Below are 26,826 nucleotides of genomic sequence, written 5' to 3' on the forward strand. Positions count from 1 at the left end.
GTGCTTTCCTCCATAGTAGACGAAAGTATGAGATTTCCTGATGCTTAATGAGAGATTTGGTATCAAGAAAGATTATTTATTTATTTATTTTGAGACGAGTCTCACTCTGTGGCCCAGGCTGGAGTGCAGTAGCGCAATCTTGGCTCACTGCAACCTCTGCCTCCTGGGTTCAAGCAATTCTCCTGCCTTAGCCTCCCAAGTAGCTGGGATTACAGGCGCCTGCTACCATGCCCGGCTAATTTTTAAATTTTCAGTAGAGACAGGTTTCACCATGTTGGCCAGGCTGGTCTGGAACTCCTGACCTCAAGTCGTCTGTCCGCCTCAGCCTCCCAAAGTGCTGGGATTATAGGTGTGAGCCACCAGGCCTGGCCTCAAGAACGATTTCAAAGGTTTGGTTTACTATCCCATCTTTTCTCCTCCAAAGAACTATACGATGTGAACTATGTTATTCTGACTCCCCCTAAGTGAGAATGGGACTGGACTTCCCCCAGTCCTCTGATTATCCTAGTCCCAAACATTTTTTTCCAGAGCCTACAATGCCCGAGGCACTGGCCTAAGCACTGGGGACACAGTGTCAAATCTCAATAGATTCACCTCATTCCCTGACTTCATTGGAGATAAGGTTCTTGTGAGGAAGACAGCTTATCACACAACTAACTCGTGATAAATGTTGTGAAGCAGACATTAAAGAGACAACGAGAGAAGTGATCTTCAGCTGAAGTAGAGGTGATATTGAGCTTTAGTGATCTTCAGCTGAAGTGGAGGTGATATTGAGCTTTAGCATGTGAACAAGGTTCCCAACATTGCGTCATGGCAGTGGTTTTCAAGTTGTACTTTCTAGAAGCATTTTTGGGCCTCTAAGGAAGAGTGGGGAAAGGGGAAGAGGCCTGACAGCTCAAAGTAGGGTAGGGTTGAGAGGCAATAGATTTATTTACCCAAGCAATGGAGACTTACTTTCTCTGAGTATCATAGCTGCAGCAGGAGGTGGGATGAATTTGCAACATCCGAAAGCAAAAAGATTTGAGAGTTGCTCATAAGGGAATAAATAAATACAACCCGATATTCCCTGGTTTCGTGTCACCAGCTTATCTATAAACTTACAAACGTCTTATGATTCCTGGAACCTCTCCTGGTCTCTGGCACCCACAGCTTCAACTCCAATTTCCCGGGGTTGCTGGGTGCTTACCCCCAAAAGCCCAGCTGCGTCAGGACACTCTGTCGTATTGAAATGGAAGAATGTCCTGGTAGAGCTGAAGCTCTGCTTCTACTGTCTCATGCCGCAACAGCTGCAAGTCCTGCTCCCTCCAGAAAGCCATGCTTGCTAGTTAGGTCTTCTTTCTCCATCTCTCTCAGGAAGGGGGTTTAAAACAAGAGGAGATGCTAGACAGTCTCTTTGTTAATAACAACCACTGCTATTTATTGCATGCTTACTGTGTCCCAGTATTTTATTTTTAATATCACAACAATCCCATGAGGAAAGAAATATTAGCTCTGGGTCCTAGATGTGAAACCCGAGGTTCAGAAAAGTTATGAATCTTGCCCAAATTTATACTGCTCATAAGTGACAGTGCCAGGTGTGAGCCCTTTGTGTGTGCTCCAAACCATTCAGTGAAAAAAGCAAGAAGTCAGCTGGGCGTGGTGGCTTACACCTCTAATCCCAGCACTTTGAGAGGCTGTGGCGGGCAGATCATGAGGTCAGGAGTTTGAGACCAGCCTGGTCAACATAGCGAAACCCTGGCTCTATTAAAAATACAAAAATTAGCCAGGCATGGTGGCACACGCCTGTAGTCCCAGCTACTCAGGAGGCTGAGGCAGGAGAATCGCTTGAACCTGGGAGGCAGAGGTTGCAGTGAGCCGAGATCATGCCACTGCACTCCAGCCTGGGTGACAGAGTAAGACTCCATCAAAAAAAAAAAAAAAAAAAAAGGCAAGAAGTCTTAGACCACTTCTCTAGTGGTAGGCACAGAGTCATTCAGATAAGGCCATTAAAAAAGAAGGTGGAAGGGGAAGATGAGTTAGTACTTGAAATTCTGCTGTCTTGACACAAATAGCCTATCCCGAAATGATAAATGTATTTGTTAATGGAATTTACCCATTTTATACATCGCACATGTTTTGTATGTGGTGTTGAGCATAGAGGTCTTCATTATGAGTCAGGAAATGTAAGTTCCACTTCCAATATGAGCTGCGTCTCTGTCACAAATGGCTTTATTATTCAAAATTTTCAGACCACAGTTTCTGTCTTCACTTGACTGAGAATAATTCAACGACAGAGAATGTTCTAGTCTCCTGTGTGTCTCTAGTATCTAGTACAGGCCCCAAAATGTTTCAGGGTGGAATGACTAGGGAAGGAGGAGAATAAAGGAGGAAGAGATTTATCTTGTAACATCTGTCCTGGTGTTAGCAATATTAATTAAAACAGTTTGCAGGTTTTGTTGAAAAGGTCTGTTGTCCATCTTGGTGGCAAACTAGGAGGAAATGGCATCTAGCAAGGGCCTCTTTGGCATAAAGGGCACAGAATGTGAAACTGACATGTACACACAATGAAATGCCTTCCTTTGGCCACCTTTCGTTTCCCCTTGTTCTTTCCGAAGCAACTGACACCAAAAAATGAGAAGAGGTGGAACGGGAGAACGGCTTGCAACAATGACTTACCTGGCTGCTTCCTTTTCAGTTACCTTTGTGGACAGACACAAGAATGCAGAGGCCAGAGCTGCCCTAACACAATGTGGAATTGTGAGCTAGTTTTGTGCCAGTAAATATTCTTTGTGCCACTATATATTCTTCAGTGTCCTCAATTCTTTTTACCTTTGCAGAGCTAACTCTTATTTTAGGGTTGTGCCAGGATTTAAACTGGGAGCATCAGCTGCAGAGGGCAAAGGAGTCAAGCTAATAAGCTCTCCAATTCTGCTTCTTGCAGACTGCTTCAGTTTTGAAGGAGAAGTCGTCATTTTTAGAATTCTTACTTGCGTTCACCCTGTACCCTGAATGATTAACTCCTAGTGTGTCCCTCAAGTTTAACCCATATTCCCCCTCTGCTCCTAGGAATGTGAGCACGCTTTCCACTCAGTGACCAGGATTTTAAAAAACTATTTTCAATCTGCCTCCTCTTCCTCTACCCATTTCCCCAATTGCAGCCCTTACCCTCCACCCCTCTCCTATTAAACTCATGTCCATTCAATCTCCAGACTTGTTGGGGGAAGTGGCAGCATTGTAAGATAAACCTTAAGCAATTATTATTATTTATTTATTTATTTTGAGACGGAGTCTCTCTCTCTCGCCCAGGCTGGAGTGCAGTGGCGTGATCTTGGCTCACTGCAAGCTCCGCCTCCAGGGTTCAAACGATTTTTCTGCCTCGGCCTCCCAAGTAGCTAGGACTACAGGCGCACGCCACCATGCCTAGCTAATTTTTGTATTTTTAGTAGAGATGGGATTTCATCATATTGGCCAGGCTGGTATCGAACTCCTGACCTCGTGATCTGCCCACCTCGGCCTCCCAAGGTGCTGGGATTACAAGTGTGAGCCACTGCACCCGGCCTATTTTTTTCTTTATCTTAAGTTCCAGGGTACATGTGCAGGATGTGCAGGTTTGTTACATAGATACACATATGCTATGGTGGTTTGCTGCACCTATCAACCCATCGCCTAGGTATTAAGCCCCACATGCACTAGCTATTTTTCCTGGTGCTCTCCCACCTCCGGCATCCCAGCCTGAAGTTATTATTAAAGTTCAGTTTAACTCTTGTGGTGTCTACAAAGCGTGACTTTGTTGAGTCTTCAACAGATTGTAGCATTACTCACTTTATGTCATTAAACTGGAGAGGCTGGGGTGATAGGATAAGGGAAGCACACAGCTCAGCATGTGGGGAGTTTATTTAAAACTCTTGTGTCTTTCATTGACTAGGCAGATGAAGTCATTGCTGACATATAAATCAACAAAATACTTTTAAAATGTAACTTTCTTTTGTGGTTTGTTATAATAAATTACCCTTGACTACTCTTTAAAAAAATCACAAAGAGAAAATTATAATTTTCCTTCATCGAGTTCAATACTTGTGAGCGTCTTTCAGGTAAATTAAGAGGAAAAATACATACAAATAGTTACATTTTGGAAATATTTGCACCTAAAACAACAGAATATGTTCTATGGGAGTAATAAGTAGTTCCTAATGTTGATTTATCTAAATGTATTATTTCTTTTTTTTAATAATGTGACTATGATGACCAGGAAAGGAGCCAAAAAAAAAAAAAAGTTTGAAAATAAATGAAAATAAATGCAAAACCTTAAGTGGTGCACACCTGTAATCCCAGCAATTGTGGGCGGGGGAGGTGGGGCAGTGGCTGAGGCTGGAGAATGGCTTGAGCCCAGGAGTTTGAGACCAACCTGAGCAATATAGTAAGATCCTGTCTCTTTAAAAAAGAAATAAATCGGCCAGACATGGTGGTTCATACCTGTAATTCCAGCACTTTGGGAGGCCAAGGTGGGCAGACCACCTGAGGTCAGGAGTTTAAGACCAGCCTGGCCAACATGGTGAAACCCTGTGTCTACTAAAAATACCAAAATTAGCTGGGCGTGGTGGCGGGCGCCTGTAATCCCAGCTACTGGGGAGGCTGAGGCAGGAGAATCGCTTGAACCCAGGAGACAGAGGTTGCAGTGAGCTGAAATCACACCACTGCACTCCAGCCTGGGTGACAGAGCAAGACTCCATCTCAAACAAACAAAGAAAAATAAAAGAGAAATAACTAAATAAGGAAAAAAGGAAAAAGAAGAACTTGTGAACTTGCAAAGAAAAATGGGCTCATTTGGTAACACTGCCCAAATTGGGTGATTTTTTTTAAATTTTATTTTTTAACTTTTTACTGACGAGAGATTCTCTGGCACGAACTGAAGGTGCCCTCTCTTCTGGGTGATGTGTATTAACATTGTACTGAGTCTGGTTAGGGTGGCTCTTGACAGGATAATACTTTCTTTTTTATTAAAAATAATTGTATTTAGGCCGAGTGCGGTGGCTCACGCCTGTAATCCCAGCACTTTGGGAGGCTGAGACAGATGGATCACCTGAGTTCAGGAGTTCAAGACCAGCCTGACCAATATGGAGAAACCCCGTCTCTACTAAAAATACAAAATTAGCTGGGCGTGGTGGTGCATGCCTGTAATCCCAGCTACTGAGGAGACTGAGGCAGGAGAATCGCTTGAAACTGGGAGGCAGAGGTTGTGGTGAGCCGAGATCGCACCATTGCACTCCAGCCTGGGCAACAAGAGCAAACCTCAGTCTCAAAAAAAAAAAAAAAGGAAAAAAATTTGTATTTACTTAGAAGCATTCAGAATGTCAATAAAATGTCAACAAAACAGCTGCAACTTTTTTTTTTCAATTATAGAGTGGTATTCAGTTAATGGAACAACAATTATTTGGTACAAGCTGCATCAGAGACAACTGAAGATGAAAAAAACTACCATCACCATGTATAACTAATTTGCGCTATGCACCAAAAAGAACCTGTTTGAAATTTCCATGCCAATTTACAACCCCCATACTTTACCAGGCAAGGTTAGTGGTTATTGAAAATACTAGCAGGGCATGGTGGTGTGTGCCTGTAATCCCAGCTACTCAGGAGGCCGAAGCAGGGAAATCGCTTGAACCCAGGAGGCAGAGGATGGAGTGAGCCAAGATGGTGCCATTGCACTCCAGCCTGGGTGACAGAGGAGACTCAGTCTCAAAATATAAAAAGAAAAAAATACCACCAAGTCATCGCTATCTAAAGAAACATTTCGGTAATGTGTTAATTATACAAAAAAATACAATGTATGGTTTAAAAACAAATTTTACACAGCCTTACATTTCATTTTTTTTCTTTAAAAGGAGTGAGTTGTGTACAGGCGGGCTAAATGCTTTACAGACAAGAAAAAAAAACTAGAACCAACTTATTCATTATCATTGTCTTCTTCATCTTCATCTCTTCATCTTCCCCCTCCTCACCCTCTTCATTTTCCTCAGCTTCCTCCTCTTTTTCTTGCTTTTTTTCAGCCTTGACAACTCCCTTTTTTGCTGCATCAGGCTTTCCTTTAGCTCGATATGCAGCAAGACCCTTTTCGCATTTTTCCTTCAGCTTTGCAGCCTTCTTCTCCTAAGGCTGCTTGTCACCTGCAGCAGTGTCATTCCACATCTCTCCCAGTCTCTTCGCAGCATCACCAATGGACAGGCCAGGATGTTTTGGGCAATACTCAGAACAGAATAGAAAAAAAGGCTGAAGGAGGCCTCTTGGGTGCCTTGGGATCCTTGAACTTCTTTCTTGTCTCCCCTTTAGAAGGGATATAGGTTTTCATTTCTCTTTCATTATGGGCCTTGTCCGCCTTTGCCGTATCTTCAAATTTTCCTTTCTCTTTAGCAGACATGGTCTTCCACCTCTCTAAGCACTTCTTAGAAAACTCCGAGAAGTTGACCTAAGCATCTGGATGCTTCTTCTTATGCTCCTCCTGACAAGTTTGCACAAAAATGCGTACGATGACATTTCGCCTCTTGGCTTCTTAGGATCTCCTTTGCTCATGTTGAGTAATTTTTCCTCAGTGAGGCACAGAGTCGCCCAGTGCCTGTCTGGCTTTCACTTGCCCTGGTGCTGTCTCTATCGAGAGGATAATAATTTAAAAGTTTTAAATAAGCATGTCTTATCCTTCAGTTCTCTAAAGCAGGTTTTACATGAAATCTGAATCTGACTGAGAATGTTACTGTTCATTCTTTTCAAAGTTCCAAGTAGACAAGCCACAAAAGCAATTTCTCAGTTTCTTTGGTATGGCTCATGCAAATAAAAACTGGTGGCTAAGACCTAAAGAACAGTTTTAATCTCTGAAATACCGATGACTTCAGGCAGAAGCACAGATGGGTAGGAAGAGGGAGGCAAGGGGAGAGATTTCTCTCCCATGATCATGTTGTCCCAAAAAGGGTCCTTGTGTACAGTTTATAAGGTCACATATTGACACAATGGTTGTTAAGACCTTGATGAAAAGAGTCAGAGGAAGCCAGTGTGAAATACTCAATGACATATCAGTGGTGAGGCCTTGAGGCATATAAAGAAGGTCATCAAAGTTTGCCATCTCTTTTATCTGCTCTTGCCCACCTCTGCCTAGATGTTACAAATGAAGGAAATATTTGTTGAGAATATACTTATCTGAATGCACTACGTGAATAACGAGAATGTTGGAAGAATGTATGATGGTATATATTGGCTCTTTCAATATTAAGGACCTCGTATAGTCCTTTACTAATCTTAAGGCTTGTCCAAAAAAGATTAAACAAATACACAAAAACAGCCTCCTCCCTCCTACAGTAAACCCAAATAAATCTGATCAGCTTGAAATTATTTCTACAATAACTCTCACGGCTATCAGGATTTAGTCTGATCTCCTGGCAAAGCCAACCCAGCCCTGCATGAGCCCCCGACCCTCTGCCTCCATCCTTCTCATTCCCTAACTCCCCGCTGACCCCACCCCCGCCCCCCGCAATGTTAACTGTGAGGTCCTTGACATGCATGCTCCCTCCTCACACCTCCAAGCCTTTCTTTCTCCTGTTCCCTTTACCTCCATGTCTGTCTACTCTCACCTGTCCTTCCACATTTAGTTCCGACATCACCTCCTCCTGAAGGCTTTCCTGCACTGTCTCCTTGCTCACACCAAAACTGGTGCCTCGCCAGTGTGTGCCCATGCATGCTGTCCAGGACTCCAGCACAGGGTTCTACTGAATGGAAACCTTTTTTCTTTTCCTGTTTACTGTTTCTTGTTGTTGTTGTTGTTGAGAGAGTCTCGCTCTGTCACCCGGGCTGGAGTGCAGTGGTGCGATCTCAGCTCACTGCAGCCTCCATCTCCCTGGTTCAAGCGATTCTCCTGCCTCAGCCTCCCAAGTAGCTGGGATTACAGGCATGTGCCACCACACCCAGCTAATTTTTGTATTTTTAGTAGAGATAGGGTTTCACCATGTTGGTCAGGCTGGTCTCGAACTCCTGACCTCAGGTGATCCACCCACCTTGGCCTCCCAAAGTACTGGGATTAGAGGTGCGAGTGACTGCACCCAGCCTCCTGTTTACTGTTTCTTTTGTCATAATACAAAATCTGTCGGAGAGTAAGTGTTTAATGTACATTTGATGAATGAATGGTTTAATCAGAGTTTGTTTCTAATCTTGTTTCCAGCCCACATTAGCTTATTCACCTGTGTGCAAAAGTGGATGAGGACAAATAATTGTTAAATCGTTTGCTTGACTAAAAACGTTTTACTGATAGCAAGTTGGCAATCTGAAAATTAGTGGGAGAAGTAGTGATGGGTACTGAACAGACTGCCAAATTAGATTCTGATTATCTGCTGTGAATCATTTCTTTAAACTTTGAAAGCTTTTTAAATTATTTTTCTGGGTATAATAATAATGTGGCTAACTAAAAATAATGAAGATCATGTTTATTGTAGATGTGTGCTAAACATCCATGTTTTCATCCAAGTGCTACAATTGCAACCCCCACATTACCTCCTTTCCCCACTCTGCCTACTCCTAGCATACATGCGGGCATGCGTGCATGCACACACACACACACACACACACACCCCTAGACTAAACCTTACCAGATTTAGTCTTTAATAGAGTCCTGTAAGACACATTTCACCACATTTCCAAAGTTATAATGGATCTTGGAAGGCAAAGCTATGGAAAACAGTGATAGAAACATACTTATCACACAGCGATAGAGCTCCCTTTTGATCTCTTCAAACAAGACAAGAAACAAAGAGCGAAAATCATCTGAGAATTCAAAACTGCTGGACTATTCCCATTGCACCGAGTCATGTGGATCTGTGTCAAGTACACAATCAGTTGCAAGTCAGCTGATAGACAGAAAAGAGTTACTTCAGAAAGATAATCTCAGGGAGCTTATTATACTCCCTTTGAAGTAATGAGTCCAGTGAACTTGAACTGGAGACTTGAAGTCTCTGACTTCTGCTGTCACTGGAAAGGAATTACTTTTTTTTTTTTTTGAGACAGAGTCTCACTTTGTTGTGCAGGCTGGAGTGCAGTGGCGCAATCTTGGCTCACTGCAACCTCTGCCTCCTGGGTTCAAGTGATTCTCCTGCCTCAGCCTCCTGAGTAGCTGGGATTACAGGTGCACACCACCACGCCCGGCTAATTTTTTGTTTTTTTGTTTGTATTTTTAGTAGAGACGGGGTATCACCATGTTGGTCAGGCTGGTCCCAAACTCCTGACCTCGTGATCCGCCTGCCTAGGCCTCCCAAAGTGCTGAGATTACAGGTGTGAGCCACCATGACCGGCCAGGAATTACTCTTGACAATTTTCTATGTAATTTATTGGAGAATGACAAAAGTGGTTGAAAATATTATTAGCTGGAATCTTGGCCTGTGTTGGTAAACAACAGATAAAAAGTTTTAAGGGTGGAACTTGCAAGTCTAATTACACAACATTAAAAATAAGTCTCCATATCAAACATAATTAGTAGATTTCAGATGAACTTGAGGAACTATTAGAACAACTTACCTAAAGCAGTTTTGTTTCTCAGAAAAATGACGTTATAGATCTGGCCTAGAATTTGGCATAGAAACTTTTCCTACAAGGTATAATGAGAAACAGAATCAAAGCAAGAGTCTTAAGACTCAGTCTTAGTTCTAGTTTGGTCTTTGTGATCCTGGCCAAGTCACTTCAACATGAACTTGGTTTTCTATGTCTACAAAGTAAAAGGGATGGGCTACTATCGCTGCTGTACTACTACTACTGATCTATTTGTGCTGGATTATTCTATATCCAGATAAATGAGGCCAAGTGTTTCTGGCATCACCAACCACCATTTAAACAAATAGCATCCCCTCCATAGGGGAGGAGGCTGCACACATCTGCTGCTCTCCACCCTGAGAATGTGGATGAATTCCAATCAGCAGCCACCACCTGACTGATTTGCCCACAGCCTGCTCTGGGTCCATTGGCTGGGAGGCTTCTGGAGGCAGCTGGGTCATGTCATCCCAACCCAAACTGGTGATGTGAAAGAACAGTCACATGTGTGAGCAGGTGCATAACCCATTCTCAGGAGGGAGAATGGAGTGAAGGAACAGTGGTTTAGGTAATGACTCATTCAGGTTATTCATTCTGTGTGTAAAGCCCAAGGCCCTCCAACTGGCCCTGACCTACCTGCCCCGACTCTTCTGCTTTCCTGACACCTTCTCTAGGCCTCTATTGCCCTTCTCGCTAGTGCAGCTGGCCCCTTGATGGCTTATATAGAAGATAATGTACCTAAGTCATTCGTCACCCCAACCCTTGTACATAGGTTTTCCTTGTTGCCAGAACCTGGATTTTGTTCAAGGGTGTCCCCAGCCCTATGTGATCAAGTGAAGAACTCCTAAGCTTCATCCCCAAAGGAAAACTGATCACTATGCTCCCATTGGTTATTGGCCTAAGCCAATCACTGCACTCCCATTGATAATCGGTCTAAACCAATAACTGCGCTCCCATTGGTCTAAACCAATAACAGCGCTCAACTGCGCTGTCTGTATGAGATGCTTGCAATGCTGCTGCCATCTTTTGAAAAAGAGAATGATCAGCTGACAGGCTGAGTGAGCAGAGAAATGAAGAGAATCATCTGGGGCCTGAGTGAGATCACTGGGCTGCTTTGTTAATCTACCCTAGATGCTCTCTACATCTTGAATTCTTGTTATGTGAAATTACAATTTTTTTCTTACTGTTTGAGTCAGAAGCCCAAGGTATCTTGCTATTTTTCACACTGGCACACTGGAGAGGCAACAAGAAACCCCAAGTGGGGTTAGTGGAGGAATCAGTTCCTCCACTTAGAAGCTGTTACTGAGGAACAAATTACTTCAAAATTTAGTGGCTTGAAATAACAATAAGCATGTATTGTCTCTGTTTCTGTAGGTTGCAAATTTTGGATCTTTTTGAATGGGAAGTCTGGCTTAGATTCTCTCCTCTCATGAGACTGCAGATGGGTGTGGGCTGGGGCTGCCCTAATCTGAAGGTTCAACTGGGGCTGGTGGGTCTGCTTCCAAGGAGGCTCACTCACTTGGCTGGCCAATGGGGGCTGGCTGTGGTGGGAGGCCTCAGTTCCTCTCCATATGGGCTTCACCACATGGTACTTGAGTGTCCTCTGTTTTAAAATGTAGGTTTTATTAATATTTAGGGTTCTGCTTCCAAGGAGACCCACTCACTTGGCTGGCCAATGGGGGCTGGCTGTGGTGGGAGGCCTCAGTTCCTCTCCATATGGGCTTCACCACATGGTACTTGAGTGTTCTCTGTTTTAAAATATAGGTTTTATTAATATTTAGGGGTCTGCTTCCAAGGAGGCTCACTCACTTGGCTGGCCAATGGGGGCTGGCTGTGGTGGGAGGCCTCAGTTCCTCTCCATATGTGCTTCACCACATGGTACTTGAGTGTTCTGTTTTCAAATATAGGTTTTATTAATATTTAGGTATGGCAAAGCCATTGGATCAGGAATGACTGCTAATAAAAAGATAGTTTGTTATGCTCACAGATCTCAAGAGGAAGGGGTGTGTCACACCAGCCACATGGGGAAGTACCAAGATCAGTCAGGAGGCAGAGGGAGCAGAGTGAAAACAGGGGCACAAACTTTTTCTTTTTTTGAGATGGAGTCTCGCTCTATTGCCATGCTGGAGTGCAGTGGTGAGATCTTGGCTCACTGCAACCTCTGCCTCCCGAGTTCAAGCGATTCTCCTGCCTCAACTTCCCAAGTAGCTGGGACTACAGGTGTGTGCCACCATACCCAGCTAATTTTTTGTATTTTTAGTAGAAACGGGGTTTCACTGTGTTAGCCAGGATAGTCTCATTCTCCTGACCTTGTGATCTGCCCGCCCTGGCCTCCCAAAGTGCTGGGATTACAGGCGTGAGCCACTGCGCCTGGCCAGGGGCACAAACTTTTATTGTGGTTTCTGTGGGAAGGAATGAGTGAGGGAGGGTGATTGGGCTTTGGATTGAATAGTTTGAATCATTTCAGCAGGCTCTGGGCCATACGGGCTATCCCTAGTTGTCTAGTTCCTACTCCTGGGGTGATTAGGGCAGGTGGATAGTGGCCTGGAGGGTGAGAGCCCATAATGGAGGTGGCAGTGTGTGGGCTCTGGATTGATTGGTTTACATTTGTGACACACCCTCATGGTTGTTTGCTATTTCTAAAAACTGGCTAGTCCTGGGACAGGCATAAAAATACAAAAATAAAAGACATGGTAAATACATTCTCACAGCATGGTGCTGGCTTTGCCCAGAGTAAGCAATCCAAAAGAGCAAGACGGATGCTGCAAAGTCCTTTATGCTCTCAATTCAGAAGTCACATATTATCCCTGCTGAACTCTACACAGACCAGTCCTAATTCAACATGGGAGTAGACTATGCAAATAAATACCTAAGAGGTGAAGATCACTGGGGGCCATCTTGGAGGCTGGGTATTACACATCTGGTAAGTTCCTTGACCTCCAAATGTCAGTGTCTTCACTTAAAAAAGATGGCAATAATATTATGTTACTTTGACTTCTAAGTTGAAAGCGAACAGAAAGTGACTCTGGCTTGCTTAGGCAAAAGAGGAATTTATTGAATCAGTTTTGGACAATTCACACAATAGAAGGGAAGGCTATAGAACCAGGCTTAGCAGAACCTAAGGGAGCTCAGGGAACAGGGAAAGTCATGCAGGGCAAAGCCTCAGGGTTGGTCTGGTTGGGAAACTGATGTTGACATCAACTGCACTGGCCACCGGATATTGTGGCCAGAGCTAAACGCTCAGCACCACTGCTGCTGAGCAACTCTCAATCGCCTCTGTGCCCTGAAGCTTCCACAGTGTGGGGAGAGTGGAGAAAGGAGGACCAGGTCCCTTCTGCTTCTGGGATTACAGCACATGTCCGCTACAAATATGGGCTTCATGGGATTCACCAAAAATATATGAGCACCTTCCTTGGAAAATCGAGAATGCTCAGTAATGGTTGGTTGCTTAATAGAAAGGAGAAAGCAGATACCGTGGGATGGAATAGAGTGAGTTTGGAGATCTCAAGTTGAGAGTGAGAATAAAGCATGCTCATTACATTTCCAGCCACACTGAGCATTTCTAATCGCACTCTTACCTTGTCTTCACTCATATGCACATTTGCAAATTCTTAAATTGCTGAGATTTGTACAAATCTTATCTATATACTCTAATTATCCGGTGAACCAAGTTGGAGGCAAGGGAACAGTATGTTATTAAGAAAAGGTAAAGTGAAAGCCTCCTGTGAAAATTGCAATACTGGCTGGGAGCAGTGGCTCATGCTTGTAATCCCAGCACTTTGGGAGAACGAGGTGGGCAGATTAATTGAGGTCAGGAGTTCAAGACTCCTGCTTGGGCAACATAGTGAAACCATGTCTCTACTAAAAATACAAAAATTAGCCAGGTGTGGTGGCGCACGCCTGTAATCCCAGCTACTCGGAAGACTGAGGCAGGAGAATCACTTGAGTCCAGGTGGCAAAGGTTGCAGTGAGCTGAGATCACACCACCGCACTCCAGCCTGGGCAGCCGAGTGAGACTCCATCTCAAAGAAAAGCAAAGTGTAGAGAAAAGAAAATTGCAACACTAGCCTCTTGGTACCTTGACATGAACCACAATTAACCACACTCTTTAAGTGGTGGTAGCTTCCATTTCTGTCACTGTTACCTTCATAGTACTTTTTTTTTTTTTTTTTTTGAGACAGAGTTGCTCCTTCTGCTCACTGCAACCTCCACCTCCTGGGTTCAAGCGATTCTCCTGCCTCAGCCTCCCGAGTGCTGGGACTACAGGCACATGCCACCATGCCTGGCTAATTTTTTTGTATTTTTAGTAGAGACAGGGTTTCACCGTGTTAACTAGGATGGTCTCGATCTCCTGACCTCGTGATCCCCCCACCTCGGCCTCCCAAAGTGCTGGGATTACAGGCGTGAGCCACCACACCTGGCCCCTTTATAGTACTTCTATCTCAGTTTGAATTTCCAAGGCAAAGCCAGACACCTTTTCTCACAAAGCCTGTGCCCTGTTGTTAGGTGTGGGCATGAGTCTTGCTGTTCAAACTCAACTATTTCATTCAAAGTGACCTTTCTTGGGTTTACAAATTCATTGAGGTTGAATGTGTAACTAAATTCTAAAATGTTAGTTCTAAACTAAGTTCTAAAATGGTTCTAAAATGTTCGTATGTAAGGAGCACCAGGAGGGCTTGCTGAAACACCAGTTGCTGGGCCCCACCCCTGGAGTCTCAGGTTCAGCAGGTCTAGGGCGAGGTTGGAGGATGTGCACTTCTAATACGTTCCCAGGTGGTGCTGAGGCTGCTGGTCTGGGGCCACATTGAGAAACACTGACTTGAATGACTTGATGCTGTTGCTGGCCTGCTTTGTAAACTTCTTAGACCCTACCCAGTAATTGCCTTTCTTTTCTTTTCTTTTTTTTTTTTGAGACAGAGTTTCACTCTTGTTGCCCAGGCTGGAGTGCAATGGTGATATCTTGGCACAGTGCAACTTCCGCCTCCTGGGTTCAAGTGATTCTCCTACCTCAGCCTCCAAAGTAGCTGCCATTACAGGCATGTGGCACCACACCTGGCTAATTTTTTTGTATTTTTAGTAGAGACAGGGTTTCACCATGTTGGCCAGGCTGATCTCGAACTCCTGACCTCAAGTGATCCACCCATCTCAGCCACCGCACCCAGCCAGTAATTGCCATTCATAAAGAAAGCCAAGATGACACCTACAGAGCAAAATTATGTGATATTCAGGAATAAACATTGAAACATTATTTTGATTAGAATAATAGCTGCACGGAACAGAAACTTAGCTATAAGAGCTTAAGCAAATAACAGTTTGTTTTTCTTACATTCCCAAGAAGACTAGAAGCTGTGCTAGGCTGGTGAAATGACTTCACCTCATCAGGGGTCAAGGCTCTTTCTGACTTTCTCTTCTGTCATCCTTGGTAAATGACCTTTGTCCTCATGGTCACAAGATAGCTGCTGCATCTCCATGTATTGCCTCTGCACTCTAGGCAGGAAAATGAATGATGAAGAAAAACGCATGTATGAGCTTTTCTGAAAGTCCCTCTAGAGACTTCTGTTCCCATCTCATGGGTTAGAACTATGTCACATGGCCACACCAAGCTTCAAGGGAGCCTCAGCACTCATTGACCCACATAAAATGGGGTTCCCGTCGATGAGAAAGGAAGGAAGAATGGGTGGTAACCAGCAGGCTCTGGGATGCACTCACCTGCTTGACTCCCAAAGGGTCACATTGCGTACTCAGGCCAGAGCCATCTACAGTGCTAAACCAGCCACACAACAAGTGAAAGGGACAGAGAAAAGACATGAAGCCACTTCTGTACTAGCATTTCTTGCCTCCTGCTAATGGGTGTTATATGAAAAGGGAAAACTGAACTAGAACTTCTTTACTATAGACTTCTGAGAAGTTTTATTAAGCTTATGTATGTGATGACATTCCAAGGCAGGAAAAAACATACTGCATTTTCCAAGCTTATTTGACCACAGAGGCTTTTTAAAAATTTTTCTGGAGCATCTCCCTGAACTACATTCCATGGAAATTTTTGCCAGAAAACCTTGATATATACAGTGTCAACTATCAGTGTGTTTTTTAAGACTCCTTATGAGAAAAAAAGCCAAGTATGTTCTTCTTACATCAGTGAGATAGTTCTACTTTTTTTAAGGGGAAGGAAATGAAAATAGGAACAGTTTGTGAGTCAGGGCGGGGGGTGTGATGCCAGCCTGCCACCTGAGAACCATGCAACCTTGACAGGCCTGGTGGCCTCCCTAGAGTCTCCTGTGGTTTTTTTTTTTTTTTTTTTTTTTGTGAGACAGAGTCACCCAGGCTGGAGTGCAGTGGTGCGATCTCGGCTTACTGCAACCTCTGCCTCCCGGGTTCAAGTGATCCTCCTGTCTCAGCCTCCAGACTAGCTGGGATTACAGGTGCGTGCTACCACACCTGGCTGATTTTTGTATTTTTAGTAGAGATGGGGTTTCGCCATGTTGGCCAGGCTTGTCTTGAATTCCTGACCTCAGGTGATCCGCCCCCCCCTTGGCCTCCCAAAGTGCTGGGATTACAGACGTAATCTACCACGCCTGGCCAGAGTCTTCTGTTCTTACTTGCAAAACAAGATCTGTAGGCAAGCACCAGGATGCATCCCAATAAACCAAAATTCTGCAACTTCACAGCTCCTAGAAAGATCAAGAAGGGATGCCTGAATCAATCTTTGGTAATGGGAGATAGAGGATATATGCCCTCCTGTTGGGCGACAGAGTGAAACCCTGTCTCAAACACTGGAGATGGACTCTCGGGGTTTCGACGTGTTGGCCAGGCTGGTCTTGAACTCCTGACCTCAGGTGATCCGCCTGCCTTGGCCTCCCAAAGTGCTGGGAGCACAGGTGTGAGCCACCACACCAGGCCTGGTTCTCCCCTTTTAAGGGCTCATGCATTCTATTAAGCTCACCCAGATAATTTAGGATAATCCCCCCATCTCATCACATCTGCAAAGTCCCCTTTGCCATATAAGGTAACATATCTACAAGTTCTAGGAATTAGGACATGGACATCTTGGGGCTCATGGGCATTCTGTCTACCATGCAGATGAAATCTATTGTTTAAAGAAGTATAAACAGTGTTGGGAAACTAAAGACTATAACAAAAAATTCAAATTAGGCTTAATAGTATGTGAGACAAGCAGTACAAAAGGTAGAGAAGGTTTATGTGAGAAAAGAAAAGAAAAGAAAAAAAAACCCAAGAAAGGAGATCAATTACAATACAAGCAAAAGTAGGACAACACTAGTTACGAGCTGGAAGCACGTGAATCCTTTAAGAGCCCGAGCAAAGGGCAAAGGTTTAGTATGGGATTGTTGGAGTTTCTTTCTATTATATATTGTACCTTCACCAATAGAACTAAAAGTCTAAAATCACACTATTTAAAAACCGAGAATGTATCAGCATTAACCAGATTGATCCTACAGCGCTGCTTGACTTTCAGTTGTGGAGGTGGTAGGAAGAGCCACAGAATGGCCTGAAATAATTGCAGAGCTCCAGTGTTTGAAGAATGTATAGGAACCTGGTGAGGTGAAGGCACCCGTGCCTTTGCTTAGTGGCTTCAGGATGTGGAATAAAAAGGAACATGACATCTACATCCAGGTGAGAATTAGGCTTGGGACAAAGGGTGGTGAAGTATTAGTCCAAAGGTCAATAAAAGAGTAAGAATCACATGCAAGTAAAAGGATCCAGGCAGAGGGCGTGCAATAAGAATTTCTCAGTCCTGGTCCTATTGTCACTGTGAACCATATAATTATTTGTTGTGTGGGTGTCCCGTGCTTTGTAGGCAGGTTAGCAGCATCCCTGGACTCCACCCATCTGATGCAGTGGCACCCTTCCCCAGGATGTGACAACAAAAAATGTCTCCAGGCCTTGTCAAATGTCCCCAGGGGGAGGAGACAAAAATCACCCCAGTTGGGAACCACTGGTATACACTGAAAGAATAGGTAAGGGGACACAACACACCAAAAAGGGGGAGCCTGCAAGCCCGGAGAGAGTCTTTGAGGCTGCAAGGACACAAAAACCGAGGGAACCTTGTAAGGGGCCTGTTGCTGGAGCTGGTGGGCTGGCTGGGAGCCACCAAGAGCATCCAGCTGGTTTGCATACTGGCCTGTAACTTGGCCAGGGCAGGATCCAGGTCAGAAGAGCTCAAGTCTAATTCGTTCAGGGGTTGCACTCTGGTTGTTTTCCATTTGTTATGCAAGCACAGGTTTCAAAAGGCAATTCACCTGGGCAGGGGATATGCTTGCTTGCAATATAAACAGCTTGGAACCTATTATCTTACATGGTTGTTTCACTTCATCTAGGTTCACTGTCTGTCCTCCTGACCCCTGATTTGTACAGGAGGGAGGAAACGAGGATGGTGGAGAGACTTGGATGCAAGTAGTGCCACCTCCAGCCTTTACAAGTGCCCTTAGGAGAATTAGAAAAGGTGCATCTCTGGCTGGATGAATTAGGAAAGAATGTCCCCTCAGGGAGGATCAGGAGTGGGGCTAGGCTAGGAGAGTGGATGGCACCTTATCTCCAACCCTAGCTGGGAGCGCAGAGCTGCGTGTCAGCGCCCCCATAGTGAGTACCTGCAGAGTTCCTATGGGAGCAAGCCTCCACCATGCACACTACATCTTATATAGCCTGTGAGGCAGAGGCTTACTCATGTAAACCTTGAGGGGCAGACATGACATATGGGGCCTCCGAGCTCTGAGGGGTACTAAACTTTCTTACCAGCAGGATTAGAATTTTAGTATGACACATGGTGAGAAACAAAGGCAATTGATTCTGTAGGAATGAGTGTAAGGTGGCTTAAGAATATTCTAAAGGAGAAAAAAGCAAAATGGACAGCTAGGAGAGACTGTGCAAGGTCGCTTCTGTGCATCTGGCCTGATGAGCCTATTCATTGATAAATTTAGGACCTAGGTGATCAACAAGAGCACTGCACTTTTGCAAGTGAGGGCAGACCTCTAAAATTCCTTCTAAGGTTCAAACACTAATGGCCCAAGGCTATTAACTGCATCTAGTTCAGGGGATGTGTTCTATAAAGTAAATCATGATCTGCTGCATAAATTCCTATGCACTGGATGTTGTAGAAAAGTCTTCCTTTGATGACCTTGGAAGACTAGACATGTTAGCCCTCTTTCTACAAGGGCAAGGAAGGTATCATGCAGCCAAAGGACAGAGAAAGATTCTAAGTCAAGAAAATGCCCATTAAGTGCGGATGTGTCCACGTTATAGATGGAGACTTTGAACCATAGGGTCAGACTAACCCTAACATTGCAGAGTTGCAGAGGGTGAGAGTGTGAATGGAGACCTACACAACAACTGTCTAATTTTGTTTCTTTTGAGACAGGGTCTTGCTCTGTCACCCAGGCTGGAGTGCAGCGGCGCAATCACAGCTCACTGCAGCCTCAACCTCTTGGGTTCCAACAATCCTCTCATCTTGGCCTCCCAAAATGCTGGGATTACAAGGATTAGCCACCACGCCCAGCAAATGTCTAATATTTAAATAAACTTTCTTCCATCTTTGTACTTTGTCAAATATACTTTCATAGCAAGAAAATGGGGGAAAAGTGAAATTTACGGTTTTTATATGACTGAAAGTTGGCAAAAACAAGAAGAAATAACTGGACTTCATTATTACATGCCTGTAGGTGTTCTGTTAATGGGCTGACATGTGTGAATGCATACTAAAGACATATACAATTCATGCATTATATATTTATCCATAAAATTAATGTTTCTTGCTTTCATTTCAGGAAAATTACAATTATGTTGTTATAATCAATATTTTCACATAATTTGTGTTCTATTGACAGTAATACCTAATTAGATTACCTTTCTTGAATCTTAGTTTTTCTTTTCATTTTTTCAAGTTTCCATTTAGAGAAACTGCTCGGCAGAGGCAGTAGCAATTGCAATTGTCATTAAAATTCTTAAAGCAACCCTTCCATTTGGAAATGAATCATGAATTTTATGTCAGTCATTATAATTGGGTTGCATATGGCATATTGCCATTATCACAGGGACTATCACAAAATAGTTTAATTTCATCCCATAAATTACTATCACTTACATAATGATTTTCAAGATTTCTTATAATAATGTCTTAAAAATCTATACCTATATAGTTTTGTAAAGGGTTGCTATCACGTTTCATGCTTACATGTGCAGACCTGCATATACACACCTTTAAGACTAACATGAAGGCTGGGCACGGTGGCTCACGCCTGTAATCCCAGCACTTTGGGAGGCGGATCATGAGGTCAGGAGTTTGAGACCAGCCTGGCCAACGTAGTGAAACCCCGTCTCTACTAAAAATACAAAAATTAGCCAGGCATGGTGGCATGCACCTGTGGTCCCAGCTACTCAGGAGGCTGAGGCTGGAGAATCACTTGAACCCAAGAGGTGGAGGTTGCAGTGAGCCAAGATCGTGCCATTGTACTCCAGCCTGGGTGACAGAGTGAGACTCCGTCTCAAAAAAAAAAAAAAAAAAAAAAAGACTAAAGACTAACATGAACTGTTGTGAATATTGTGCTAATTGATGAGTAACTCCAGAATCTTAAATTGGAACATGAAGGGAAACAAGACTCTTGCATTCAGGCTGAGAGGAAGATTTTGGAGAGCTGTCTTTCCTCTTACCAAGGAGCTCCTGTTACCCCAGCTCTCCTCACTCCCCAAGGCAGTGTCTGTGTCTGATGCCAGCAGAAGTACAACCTACAAACCATCACAGCTCTGGATGTCATTACCTTTTGTTTGGAGAACACGGGGCAGAAGATTTAGAGGTCCCCTGGCACCTAAATGATGTTAGTCATGACTGGTGTTCAGGGTTACAAGTTGCACTGAGCCAATGGTGAATGTGAAGTGACCGAGGACCTTCTAAAGTGAGGGTCCAGGACCCCCTACCCTAGTCCTTGAAGGCCAATGCTGCACCCCTTGCTAAATAACCATACAAATATTACTGTAGTGGATTGAATGGTGTCTCCCATTAGAATGTCCACATTCGAATCCCTGGAACTTATAAATACCACCTTTTTTTGGAAAAAGAGTCTTTACAGATGTGTTAAATTAGGAATCTTGAGATAAGCTCATGTGGGATTATCTGTGTGGGCCCTAATTCAATGACAAGTGATTTTATAAGAGACAGAGGGGAGTCGGAGAAGAGGAGAAGGCCATATGATTACAGGGGCAGAGACTGGAGTGATGCAGCCACAGGCCGAGAATGAGAGTCAAGTTATAGCCTTCAGAGGGAATAGGCCCTGCCCATAGCTTGATATTGGATTTCTGGCCTCTGGGACTGTGAAATAATAGATATCTGTTGTTTTAAGCACCAAGTTTGTGGCAATTTGTTACTGCAGCCACAGGCAACTAGGGCTGATGATAACAGTGACTAATAACCATGAGCATTTACCATGTCATTTAACAGTGACTAATAACCATGTGCCAGGCCCTCTGTGAAGCCCCTTTTACAAGCATTATCTCATTTGAATCTCACAACAGCCTCATAAGATTGGCGTGATTATTTACCCCAATTTACAGATGAGGAAATTGAGGTTCAAACGGAGCAAGCAGCTTGCCTGAGGCCACATGGCTAGCAAGTGGCTGAGCTGGGATCTGAACCTAGATCTGTGTGACGGTAAGACCTACTTGAAGCACAGGCTGAAGCCTCGCTGCTTGGTCACATGTGGAGCTGTTATAGACAAGCCCTATTCTTGGTGGTTCCGGGTTGATAGTTCTGTGTTCTTTGGCCCCCTACTTAAACGGTGGTTCAAATATTTTAGCACTCGCCCCCTCAACCTTCAGCTCTGTACCACCCCTCAGAAGTGATACATAAATTATAATCAACCATTTATCTAACTCAGAAGACTAAGGGAAAACTTTCCTTGCTATAAAGAAACATTTTAGCCATGCTTAGTCACATACAGTTCTTTGCAGCTATTTCGCCTCTGGGTCATTTGGGTTTATTTGCAGATGTTGCCAAATGAATCAGAAATCTTGGGAAATGGTCTTTGGAGAAGGACAGCAATCAGAATGATTTTTTGTTAGTTTCTTCTCCCAGGAGAAACCTTTAGTCAGAAATAAGTTTGTTTTCTTAAGACTTAAAATATGTTCTCTGAGCTCATTAAACTATCAGAACATGAAGTCTAGACTCTGGTAATAGTATGACTTAGACAGGATTTCTTTCCTTGTCTATCTTTGTCCAGTCTATTGGGGACTAGAAGAGATTGTTCTCTATCTGCTGGCCAGCCCAAAGACTGTGTGTGTGTTTTTGTGTAAGTGTGTGTGTATGGGGGTTCTGGATGAGGTGGTTACTTTTATTTTGTTATCCTTTATTTCTTTTCTTTCAAACTAAATCTACACCCCATTTTACAGGTGGAAACATTGAGTGTTTTGGTGACTGTAAACAATTTTCTCCATGGCGACTCAACTATGCAGGCTTATTACAAATGCTGTGCTTGTCTTCTCAAGAAATCATTCCATTTAGTGAAAACGAGAGCTGTTATACAATGAGTTTTGAGGCTAATTTTAAAGCAAGTCATGTGTCCCTCCCATTGCTCTGACCCAAATATGAGACAGGGATTCAAAGTTGCACACAAAGAAAACCAAAATCAATCAGGAGGCTCTATATGAACAATTTAGTGGGTTACAGGAATGCAAGCTTCATTTTTCAGCCACTGCAATGCTTTATCACTTGACATTTATTTAGTGTTCTAGTTAGTGCCTGGGAGACTGTTGGGAAGGAACCTTGAGTCCCAAGCTGGAACCTGAGACTGACCTTGGGTCACTTGTTCTCTCTGCACCTGGGTTTCCAGAGCAGTAAAGAGATGCTATTCTAACCTCTCTTGCAAAGATGCCTCTGTAGTGTGCTAACCAACCACTGCAAATAGAGGTTTGAAGCCATGATCAGGAGCATTCTCTTGAAGGCCGACGGTGAAGGGAAAGGATAGAGACAGGGTTGCAGATAATCCTTAATGCGGCCAGGGCTGAAGAGAGTTGGTGCAGACTGAAAGTGCCAGCGTAGACAAAATGGAAGTTCACCTCTAATTTCATGTGTCTGAACCCTTTCTTTCTGTCCAAAGTTAACTTTATGCAATCACTGGGCCCTGGGGAGCTTTCCTCCTCTCTTATTTCTCCAAACCAAAACCTGCTCCCAGGAAATAATCTGATAAATTCAGTTGCATCATGGAGAATGGACAAACTGTTATCTTCTGCAAGCCCTCACATTGAAAGTCTTAAAGCAAAAGTAGTGTGTCAGTGTGCAATTCCAGGCAACAGAGAAGATGGGGAAGAGAGGTGAAACCTGTGGTAGGGCAGGGAGTGTTGAGGAAAGTGTCAGGAAAGTTAGGGTCCCAGCAGGACAGGCATTGCCAGAAAGGCAGGCAGAAGTCATTAGCAAGGTATCCAGCGCCTGATGAAGCAGACCATGAAGCTAAGGAGATGAAGAGCAGAAAACCTTGAACAAAAGCTCATATGGAAAGCTATTTGCTTTTTCCCTCAAGCAAAAGATTCAAGAAAAGCAAATGTGTGTATAAAACTCATTCACTCATTCATTCGTTCATTCATTCATTCATATAACATTGTATTTACTATGTTCCAGGTATCAAAGAGCCAGGAAAAAGATAAAATCTCTGTCTGCATGGACCTTTCTCTCAGGCTAGTAGGTGAGGCTAACAACAAACAAATAATTTCAGGAGGTTGTAAGTGTTTTGAAAAAAAGTAAAACAGGGAAAGGAGATGAGAGGGTAATGGAGCTGGATGAGGGGGTTAGGAAAGGTTCTTATGTATGGCTGCCTGAGTTAGCAAATAAAAATACAGGACACCAGGTAACTTTGAGTTTTAGATAGATGACAAATGCTTTTTCTTTCTTTTTCTTTTCTTTATTTCAATAGGTTTTGGGGAACAGGTGGTGGTTGGTTACATGGGTAAGTTCTTTAGTGGTGATTTCTGAGATTTTGGTGCACCCATCACCCAAGCAGTGTACACTGTACCCAATGTGTAGTCTTTTATCCCTCACCCCCTCCCACCCTTCCCCCAGGGTCCCCAAAGTCCATTGTATCATCCTTATGCCTTTACCTCCTCATAGATTAGTTCCCACTTATAAGTGAGAATGTACGATGTTTGGTTTTCCATTCCTGAGATACTTCACTTAGACTAATGGTGTCCAATTCCATCCAGGTTGCTGTGAATGACATTATTCCATTCCTTTTTATTGCTGAATAGTATTCCATGGTGTATGTGTATATAAAATATATATATATATATATATATATATATATATATATAATCTCAACGTTTTCTTTTTTTTCTTTTTTTTTTTGAGATGGAGTCTTGCTCTGTTGCCTAGGCTGGAGTAAGTACAGTGGCGCCATCTCGGCTCACTGCAACCTCTGCCTGCTGGGTTCAAGCCACTCTTCTGCCTCAGCCTCCTGAGTAGCTGGGACTATAGGCGCCTGCCACCAGGCCGGCTAATTTTTGTATTTTTAGTACAGATGGGGTTTCACCATGTTGGCCAGGCTGGTCTTGAACTCCTGACCTCAAGTGATCCACCTGCCTTGGCCTCCCAAAGTGCTGGGATTACAGGGTTGAGCCACTGCACCCGGCCCCCTATATACCACATTTTCTTTATCCACTCATTGATTGATGGGCATTTGGGCTGGTTCTATATTTTTGCAATTGCGAATTTTGCTACTATAAACATGCGTGCACAAGTGTCTTTTTTGTATAATGATTTCTTTTCCTCTGGGATACCTAGTAGTGGGACTGCTGGATCAAATGGTAGTTCTACTTTTGGTTCTTTAAGGAATCTTCACGCTGTTTTCCATAGTGGTTGTACTAGCTTACATTCTCACCAACAGTGTAAAAGTGTTCCCTTTATACCACATCCATGCCAATGTCTATTATTTTTTGATTTTTTGTTTATGGCCATTCTTGTAGGAGTAAGGTAGTAGTATTCCCTTGTGGTTTTGACTTGTATTTCCCTGATAATTAGTGATGTTGAGCATTTTTTCATGTTTGTTGGCCATGACAATTTTTTTTTTAGTATCAATATGTCCCATGCAATATTTGGGACATACATGTGCAAAAATATTACTCATTTATCTGAAATTCAAATTTAACTAGACGTCTTGAATTTTATCACATAACTCTCTCTACTCCCATGAGGCCCCCATGAATGAGGTGAGGTTGTATCCCAGGAGATAACAGTAAGTGCAAAGTTTTCCAGGCAGAAATGATCCTAGTTTGCTCAGGAAGAAACCCTGTGTGGCTGAAATAGAGGGAATGGGGATGGGGAAAGGTGGGGGTTTGGGGGTGGTAAAGATGACCCAGTGGAGGTGGGCAGGGGCCAGATCTTGTGGGGCTCCAGGCAAGTGTGAAGAGTTTGCATTTTATTCTGATCTTTGGAGTTTTAAAGAAAGCTCTCTCAGTACTACAAAGTGTTCATTTCCATGAATATTCCAATATAGTACTGTATTTCCCAAAGCAGTCTCCACTGACATTAAGAACAGACTTTATGATAGGAGAGAGTAGGTGCCCCTGCCCTGGGAGAAAAAGAGTGACATCCCCTCTAACTCCACCTGACCTCCCTTCTCTCCCTCCACCCCATTCACATTTTCTTCAGTTTTCCTAACACCATTTCACAAAACGTTAATAAATGAGCTTAAAATGTTACTGGGAGAAAAGACTTAGGTACTCAAATTCTTACTAGAAGGTAAGTGACTACTAGACTGCATATAGTATAGATTAGGTGAAGATGAGAAAATAATGAAAAAGGGAAATTTGACAGTGCTGGCCAAGTGCTGGCAGCTTGGCTAGTTTGCCTACCTGTGACCCTGAGAGTGAGAGTGTTTGCTGAGTAGAAATGAAATCCAATTCTCCCATTCTCTGTGGTGAGATGGCTAAGAAGCTCTCATGGAAGGGAATTCATTGGGAACCAGGCTGGCTGGGAACTGATACTGCCAGATGGCAGAGTAGTCAAAACAGTTAGCTATAAAGCCCACACTGTTTTGGAAAAGGCTGAACTTGCATCCCTGCTGCAGACCTCAGTGGGCTCCCATCTAATGTTTCCTGCCTCCTCTGCCTTTTGCCTCAGTTGATCATGGGTGACTCAGTGCTCATCTCTGGCAATTCACTCTTTGCAGGGATTTATCTTTCTGAACCAGCCTCCTCTCTGGCCTTCTATTAAAATATATTCTATGTCAACAGAAGAGTCTTGACTGTATTTCTATGGGAGAGTTTCTCTACCTTACTTTTCATGCAATGTGGGATTTTTCATACCTAATAAAAATCTTTTTTTTTTTTTTTTTGAGACAGGGTCTCACTCTGTAGTCCAGGCTGGAAGTGCAGTGGTGGATCTTGGCTCACTGCAACCTCCGCCTCTCAGGCTCAGGTGATCCTCCCACCTCAGCCTCCCAAGTACCTGGGACCACAGGCAAGTGCTATCACACCTGGCTAATTTTTGTGTTTTTTTTGTAGAGACAGGGTTTCGCCACGTTGCCCAGGCTGGTCTTAAATTCCTGACCTCAAGTAATCCACCTACTTCAGCCTCCCAAAGTGCTGGGATTACAGGCATGAGCCACTGTGCCCAGACCTAATAATAATCTTTTAGCTAAACAGAAGAGTGACCATGCTCTCCATCTTACAGATAGGGGAAGTGACTGAGAGAACTGACTTGCCTCAGGTTTCCAGAGTAGTAAGTGGCAGAGCATAAATTTGGACCTCTTATTTGTCTTTTCTAACACACTAGGGGTTGTTTATTTGTTTGAAAAATATTTAATGATTTGAGCAAGATTGCACGGCTTCATGCCTCCCTCTAAAATCAAAATGTTCTTTTTCTATAGAAACCAAGAGCAGTATCTACAGTAGAAAGAGCTTTGCTCTCATTTGTTTATTTAAAAAAGTGTTTATTTCAAATAGATTGAATCACTAGGTGATGGGCTGATTCTTTCAAAAAAATTTAATGACCTTCCCATTATACAAACAATAAATGTTTATTGCAGTAACTTTAAAAAAGTTAGAAAGCCACGAAGGGAAAAATAAAAATCACCTATAATTCACCCACCCAGATATAATTGCTGTTGACATTTTGATACGTATTCCTCCAATCTTTTTCATACACATGTAAATGTAGTTTAACAAATTGGAAGAAATGTGCTATAAAATGGTTGATAACTTACTTTTTTATTTAATGATATTTCCATGACCATTTTCTAACGTTGTTAAATTTTTTCCAAAATATGTTTGATCAGAGCATACTGTCTAACCTATGAATGA

General features: G+C 43.3%; 1 protein-coding gene and 1 pseudogene across 4 annotated transcripts in view; both read right to left on the bottom strand.

Annotated features, from left to right (window-relative positions):
* The window catches only part of ELOVL5 (ELOVL fatty acid elongase 5), a 140,759-nt gene that overhangs the window by 22,688 nt on the left and 91,245 nt on the right, over positions 1 to 26,826 (bottom strand). Inside the window, exons 10-11 of one of the 4 annotated variants that reach the window (XR_002944139.3) lie at positions 16,134 to 16,205; positions 14,737 to 15,021 (exon numbers count right to left, since the gene is read on the bottom strand). The exons of the other annotated variants lie outside the window; for them this stretch is intronic. The gene's annotated coding sequence lies outside the window, so the exon portion shown is untranslated. Of the gene's footprint in view, positions 1 to 14,736; positions 15,022 to 16,133; positions 16,206 to 26,826 lie in introns of those variants that run through there. 4 annotated transcript variants of the gene reach the window in all.
* On the bottom strand, positions 5,924 to 6,546 carry LOC129144263 (high mobility group protein B1-like; annotated as a pseudogene).

The sequence above is a fragment of the Pan troglodytes genome, chromosome 5, assembly GCF_028858775.2.
Source record: "Pan troglodytes isolate AG18354 chromosome 5, NHGRI_mPanTro3-v2.0_pri, whole genome shotgun sequence".
Taxonomy (NCBI): Eukaryota; Metazoa; Chordata; class Mammalia; order Primates; family Hominidae; genus Pan; species Pan troglodytes.